Genomic DNA, 8,250 nt, shown 5'->3' on the forward strand with positions numbered 1-8,250 from the left:
ATGGAGAGTTTTCAGAGGAAAATTAAGAATCAGGTTGATATGTACAAGGGGGCAATGGGGCAAGCTGTGAGAGATAGAAGCCTAGTTGGTGCATTCTCTTGCAGACCCTGACCCACCACACGTGACAGAACTCCCTCCAGCACTGTGTCCCAGTTTAGCTCCTAGTATTTCGTGAAACAAATACCAAACTCACAGTGCAGCAGCAAAAACACCACAAAAAGTGGAAGAGGACCAAATGGCTTCACAGTCCACACGGGGAGACACTTAGTCCCCAGTGGCCTCAGTTTACCTACAAAGAGAGGATTCAGCACTTCTTCATCTTGTTCATTGGAAAATAAGAAACCATGTCCTCCAGGTCACATAGAATGCAGACCCAGCTTTGATGGTCTCACTACAGAGGAAGCCAAATCTCCTGAAAACTACATATATTTCACGTGTGGAAGCTCAGAGGCAGTTTCTCAAAAAGTTTTTAGGCCAGCAGAGCTCCATGTTTGTGGAGTGTTTACCCTGTCCCTTAGTTTTGGAAACTCCTCTACCACCTCCAAGGTTGTGAACTCCTGAGCATTTTCCATTCCAGATATGTATTCACTGATTTTGTAACTCTTCTCCTCTAATTGTGTCTTACTTCGGGTGAAGGTAATGTCAAGGCATTGTTCTGGATGAGAGCGGGAGGATATTTGTGCAGCATATATTTACATACACATTGGATTCATTTTCCAATTTTCCATTCGAAATACTGAATCCCTGACACTAACCCATACCTAGTAGACTCAGACTATTCATCCTAATATAATGGAGAAAATTAACCCAACACATTAGAAATACAAGTACTTCAGAGGAGACATGTTGTATAGTTGGACTTGACATTTGCATTATATAAGGTAGGAGTTATAAATCTAGTCAAATTTTAATTGAAATATTCTCCATGTGTTTTTAAACTTAACAAATATGTGAATTCTTGTTTCCCTTTTCTGTAGCCTATTCACACATGTATATTTATATGCATATATAGAAATCTACCAGGTATCACACGTAAATTTTTGTGAGGTGGCTGTTTAGGCAGATACAAATTGTGAGAAGAGTTCACTCCTCCTAAATGCTGTTGGAAATGAAAATTCAACCTATAGGAGAGCGTCCTAGTAGAACAACCTTATACATTAACTCATGTTCAGTAAACAAATATTTTTGCATTTGTGGATGATACATATTTAGTGATGAATTTCCATTGGCATTTAAATTGGTACTTTTTAATGTCTGTGAGTTGTGTGTCTCTGTGTGTGTGTGTGTGTGTATAGATATAGATATAGATATACTCTCCAAATTTTTCAAAATATGAAATATATGTGTCTAATATACACTCTCTAAATTCATTCATGTTCATGTATGTGGATTTATAATCCACTTTTCACAAGATTATAATCAGAAATATTCATCCACCTAAAATACATATTTGTTTCCTAGTACTGAAAACTAACTTCAGTGAATGATGCATACAAATCCTAATTATTCTACAGTAACTGACCCAGTCTAACATCAATGCAAGTAGACTCCTATGGGACATGATATGTAATTTGTCATTCATTTGTATTCGACACTGGTACATTATTGTTTCTTCAGTTTTTGCACATCACAGGATATACATTTCATCCACAAGTTCACAAATTAATAAGCATTTGTTTCAACTTTAACCACTTCTTGCTTCAGAACACATGTATTGTCAGGGTTTCTTGACTGGTCTTTTCATGAGACTTCTTTCCAAACACATTATTTTGAATTTCCATAATCATTTTGAATCAAAACTCACACACTCTTCATGATAAACCAAAACACTAATATTTCCATTACATATATACCTGGTTGGAATGAATGATTGTATATCAATATACGATTTCCTTTAATTTTTCAGATATCAGTTCAATTCATTATTTAAAGTTCAAAAAAGTTATATTATTTATTCACAGTATGGTCTATTCATGCTTTTTCTCTATGTTCCTAGAAACAGGGTACACCTCTTTGTACCCCCGATTCTCATTTTACATCTTCAATATATTGCTCCCAGAAATGGTGAAAGAAATACTCATGTCACGTCATTATCACAGTAAAATTCTGGACAAAAAATGGAAAGGTTACACTTATGATTGTACCAAAGCCTAAATGGAAAGTGAACATGGATTTCTAAAAACATCCATGTCCAGGTTGCCTAATGCTGTCAATTGTCAATCCTATTGGTGACTACATATTTGTTTTTTTCCTAATTTATATATTCAAACTCAACCCTGTTGAAAATGTCTAATTCTATCACTCACTTTATACTTTGCCTGATTTCGTAATGTTTCTATTGATATCTGCTTTTCTACATATTTTCCCCAGTTCAACATAGTGACTGACTCTTCATATGTGCTGACATTTACATTCACTCTACAACCGAAAGTCTATTGCTAAAGAACTTTTGGTCCAAATCCTATACTCACTCTTCTTCCTAAACCTACCGACTATCTTCCTAATCCTACTGAATATCCCTTTTTGACTGGATGTTCTCTTCTAAATTCAATCATCCAATATACAAGGTCCTATGCCATTGTATATCGAATTATCTGAGGCATCTTTGCAGAACATCATTCAAAGCTAAGTGTCCCAATTAAGGGCAAAACCCTTCTGGGCTTCAAATCATACCTAGATTTCTGTTTTCCTACTTATATTTCACCTCTATATTCTTGTAAATATTGCAGGTTCCCAATACCATTATTCATCACACAGAATCACTCGTAACCCAAATCAAACCTGTTTTTAACCCCAAGTATACACTGTTCCCTCAATCATTTTACAGAAGAGCCGGGACAGAGTGGTTCTTACAATACAGGAAAGTTGGGGACCTTCCACCTGATGAGAACATGAAATGTCCATGCACAAATGATACCTGGAGAAGTTGTAGGCAGGTTTGAAGCACCTGAGAGAGCAAAAGTCATCTTCCATGGCAAAAACCTGGTCAGGATGAAGGGATGTGTCTGAATCTGCCTCTCTCTCTTCTTATTGTACAGAAGATGGACCAAACCAGGGCTGAGTGGAGAGCTGTTCCCGGGTGCCAATGGTGATATACATTCTACCTTATGAAAGTGTCACAGGAAGTAGGGGCAACCTCCATCTTATGTTACCCTTGGAAGCAACTGTTAGGACAAAGTGGTTGCCAAGGCAGTGATCTCATTCAGTTCCAAAGAATGTGACATACCTCATTTCCTTGGTGATGGAACTCTCTGAACTTGGTATCCAAGAAGCCAGGCACCCAGAGGCAGTCCCAGTCCCAGTCCCAGTGGGCTCACTTGTTTGGATTTACCAAGGACAGAGTCAGTTTTCTTGGTACCTAATGATGTGAGGATGGCCAAATGCCAGGAGAGCTCTGAAGATGGACCTTTCCTGAGAAAACAGGTAGTGGCTAACCACTTTTTCCTGACATCTTCACAGAGTTGGGCAAGGAAACAAGATCTGAGAGAAGACAGGCCATTTCGGGGGAACATAGTATGGCCCACCAGTCAGAGGACACTCCGGATAGTCACAGACCTACTTGGGGGAAGGAGGTGCCTTTGTGGGAGTGGGTGTGGGTTTGTTGTTTTGTCTCATGTTCTGAGAATCGATAGGAAAGGCGGTTTGTGTGGTTTGGAGTGGACAGTTTCTAGTAAGTCATTTGACACGGCGAGTGTTTCTCTTTCTGTGTATCCCACTGTGTCCGTTCTTGTAGACATTAGAAAAGAGAATGCATTAATGGATGTGTCCTGTCTAGTATAAATCTTCCCATAATTCATCCTGCCCAATATGTGAATGGACTGCAGCTTGTCTTATCGATGTGCAACACCTGTATCTTTCTAAGTTGTTGTTTTCGTCCTGAATTCTGGCCACTCTCCAGAATAGGCTCATGGATTTGTGTCCAAAATATGTACCACCTCCAAGCTCTGTGACATGGCCATGTACTGGATAGCTGAAGAGAATGGCGAGCATCTCAGAAAACGCAGATATCAATGTGACCAGGAAAGTATCAGTGCAGAAACCCTGCTTTGGGCCTTTTGCTTACTTATTGTTGTGTTTCACTGAATGTCAGGAAGGTCTTTGCCTCAGGCCACCCCTTTGTGAAGCCTGAAGAAAACAGTTTTCAAATGGAAATGAATGGGCCTCACCTGTGGCTCTTTGCTTAAGTGCTTTGGAAAGGGATGTGTCTTTATCAGCCTCTTGGACCTGTGTGTGGCTGTGACTTAGATTCTCAGCACCTAATGGATCTTAAGAATGATCCCATGTGAGCTTCCAAAACCAAAATGGCAAAAAATTTCATTCATTGTGGATGAAGTCTCTTGCCTTCCTCTGTTAGGTTCCTGCACTCCATCAAATGACAATAGGGATTCTTTGGGTCAAATGAGTTCTTCAAAGCCCTGCAGAGGTGCTTGTGTTTTCGCATGACTCTAAATCACCTAAAGAATCGATACCTAAAATCAGTAAGCCTCAAATTGGAGAAACACAGAAGTATTAACGGCAGGCTTATTTGTTCACTCCTGGTTCACAGAAACGGTGTCCATTCTACCCTGACTTTAGGCAAATGAGGGGCAAACGAGCTGATTTTGGACACTGTTTTGGGCTGCGCCCCTCATGGAAACCTCCAGCCAGAGGTTAAGATGATTGACTATATGGAATAAGATGAGGGCCATGTGGGAGTGTTTTGGTTTTAATTTTGGTCATTTGTGTGGCATTGGAAAAAATGACTGGGTCCACGTGGGCTTGAACTCTGGTGTGATTCCCCTTAGAGACTGGGTTTTGGAACTGAATTCAGAGAAGCATTGCCATGAATTTTGTTGGGATTTTAAGAGGCCACACATGAAAGTCGCTCTTGGAAACTGAGACCTAGGCCCCGGGTGGATTTCCACAGAGGCCTGGGAATCTCAGCAAGGATATCACATGATTTTATTCTTAAAGAAATGGCAGCCATAGTTGAGAGTCAAAACACACATGGACCTCACATTGTAGACCTCAATGGGCCTGGCCTAATGTGACCTTTTGTCCACTCTTTGGGAAGCCGTGCCTGTGAGAGTTCTCCAGAGATTTCATTGAAATGAGCTTCCTCACCATTTAATGTTTGCTGAATGAACTGAAACCCACAGTGCCTACAACTTCATGCTTGAAAAATGGTTAGATAAATACCATGAAATTTTTGAAATTCCTATGACCAGGTGGCACTGGAGAAACATTGGATGTCCTGTTGCTGACCATGAGTATACCAGACAGTGCCTTGATTTACTGAGTTTCATGAAAATGGTGTAGAACAGAGATGCCAGTAAGTTGGAGCCTGCTGAGTAGTGGGTCTAGAGCAGTGGTGGGGAGGTGTTTGATAAAACATCCGTGTTAGGGCCATGTGGATCTACCATTGGATTCCAAATGTCTTGTAACTGACATGGTGCAGCCAGCAGACCCTTATATGTAAAGGCATCTTGTTATATGGAGAGTTTTCAGAGGAAAATAAAGAATCAGGTTGATATGGACAAGGGGGCAATGGGGCAAGCTGTGAGAGATAGGAGCCTAGTTGGTGCATTCTCTTGCAGACCCTGACCCACCACACGTGACAGAACTCCCTCCAGCACTGTGTCCCAGTTTAGCTCCTAGTATTTCGTGAAACAAATACCAAACTCACAGTGCAGCAGCAAAAACACCACAAAAAGTGGAGGAGGACCAAATGGCTTCACAGTCCACACGGGGAGACACTTAGTCCCCAGTGGCCTCAGTTTACCTACAAAGAGAGGATTCAGCACTGCTTCATCTTGTTCATTGGAAAATAAGAAACCATGTCCTCCAGGTCACATAGATGCAGACCCAGCTTTGATGGTCTCACTACAGAGGAAGCCAAATCTCCTGAAAACAACATATATTTCAAGTGTGGAAGCTCAGAGGCAGTTTCTCAAAAAGTTTTTAGGCCAGCAGAGCTCCATGTTTGTGGAGTGTTTACCCTGTCCCTTAGTTTTGGAAACTCCTCTACCACCTCCAAGGTTGTGAACTCCTGAGCATTTTCCATTCCAGATATGTATTCACTGATTTTGTAACTCTTCTCCTCTAATTGTGTCTTACTTGGGGTGAAGGTAATGTCAAGGCATTGTTCTGGATGAGAGCGGGAGGATATTTGTGCAGCATATATTTACATACACATTGGATTCATTTTCCAATTTTCCATTCGAAATACTGAATCCCTGACACTAACCCATACCTAGTAGACTCAGACTATTCATCCTAATATAATGGAGAAAATTAATCCAACACATTAGAAATACAAGTACTTCAGAGGAGACATGTTGTATAGTTGGACTTGACATTTGCATTATATAAGGTAGGAGTTATAAATCTAGTCAAATTTTAATTGAAATATTCTCCATGTGTTTTTAAACTTAACAAATATGTGAATTCTTGTTTCCCTTTTCTGTAGCCTATTCACACATGTATATTTATATGCATATATAGAATCCTACCAGGTATCACACGTACATTTTTGTGAGGTGGCTGTCTTGGCAGATACAAATTGTGAGAAGAGTTCACTCCTCCTAAATGCTGTTGGAAATGAAAATTCAACCTGTAGGAGAGCGTCCTAGTAGAACAACATTATACATTAACTCATGTTCAGTAAAATAAATATTTTTGCATTTGTGGATGATACATATTTACTGATGAATTTCGATTGGCATTTATATTGGTACTTTTTAATGTCTGTGAGTGTTGTGTGTGTGTGTGTGTGTGTGTATATAGATAAAGATATAGATATAGATATACTCTCCAAATTTTTCAAAATATGAAATATATGTGTCTAATATACACTCTCTAAATTCATTCATGTTCATGTATGTGGATTTATAATCCACTTTTCACAAGATTATAATCAGAAATATTCATCCACCTGAAATACATATTTGTTTCCTAGTACTGAAAACTAACCTCAGTGAATGGTGCATACAAATACTAATTATTCTACAGTAACTGACCCCGTCTAACATCAATGCAAGTAGACTTCTATGGGACATGATATGTAATTTGTCATTCATTTGTATTCGACACTATTACATTATTGTTTCTTCAGTTTTTGCACATCGCAGGATATACATTTCATCCACAGGTTCACAAATTAATAAGCATTTGTTTCAACTTTCACCACTTCTTGCTTCAGAACACATGTATTGTCAGGGTTTCTTGACTGGTCTTTTCATGAGACTTCTTTCCAAACACATTATTTTGAATTTCCATAAACATTTTGAAGCAAAACTCACACACTCTTCATGATAAACCAAAACACTAATATTTCCATTACATATATACCTGGTTGGAATGAATGATTGTATATCAATATACGATTTCCTTTAATTTTTCAGATATCAGTTCAATTCATTATTTAAAGTTCAAAAAAGTTATATTATTTATTCACAGTATGGTCTATTCATGCTTTTTCTCTGTTCCTAGAAACAGGGTACACCTCTTTGTACCCCCGATTCTCATTTTACATCTTCAATATATTGCTCCCAGAAATGGTGAAAGAAATACTCATGTCACCTCATTATCACAGTAATATTCTGGACAAAAAATGGAAAGGTCACACTTATGATTGTACCAAAGCCTAAATGGAAAGTGAACATGGATTTCTAAAAACATCCATGTCCAGGTTGCCTAATGCTGTCAATTGTCAATCCTATTGGTGACTACATATTTGTTTTTTTCCTAATTTATATATTCAAACTCAACCCTGTTGAAAATGTCTAATTCTATCACTCACTTTATACTTTGCCTGATTTCGTAATGTTTCTATTGATATCTGCTTTTCTACATATTTTCCCCAGTAAAACATAGTGACTGACTCTTCATATGTGCTGACATTTACATTCACTCAACAACCGAAAGTCTATTGCTAAAGAACTTTTGGTCCAAATCCTATACTCACTCTTCTTCCTAAACCTACCGACTATCTTCCTAATCCTACTGAATATCCCTTTTTGACTGGATGTTCTCTTCTAAATTCAATCATCCAATGTACAAGGTCCTATGCCATTGTATATCGAATTATCTGAGGCATCTTTGCAGAACATCATTCAAAGCTAAGTACCCAATTAAGGGCAAAACCCTTCTGGGCTTCAAATCATACCTAGATTTCTGTTTTCCTACTTATATTTCACCTCTATATTCTTGTAAATATTGCAGGTTCCCAATACCATTATTCATCACACAGAATCACTCGTAACCCAAATC

The sequence above is a fragment of the Callospermophilus lateralis genome, unplaced genomic scaffold (genome assembly GCF_048772815.1).
Source record: "Callospermophilus lateralis isolate mCalLat2 unplaced genomic scaffold, mCalLat2.hap1 Scaffold_1365, whole genome shotgun sequence".
Classification (NCBI taxonomy): Eukaryota; Metazoa; Chordata; class Mammalia; order Rodentia; family Sciuridae; genus Callospermophilus; species Callospermophilus lateralis.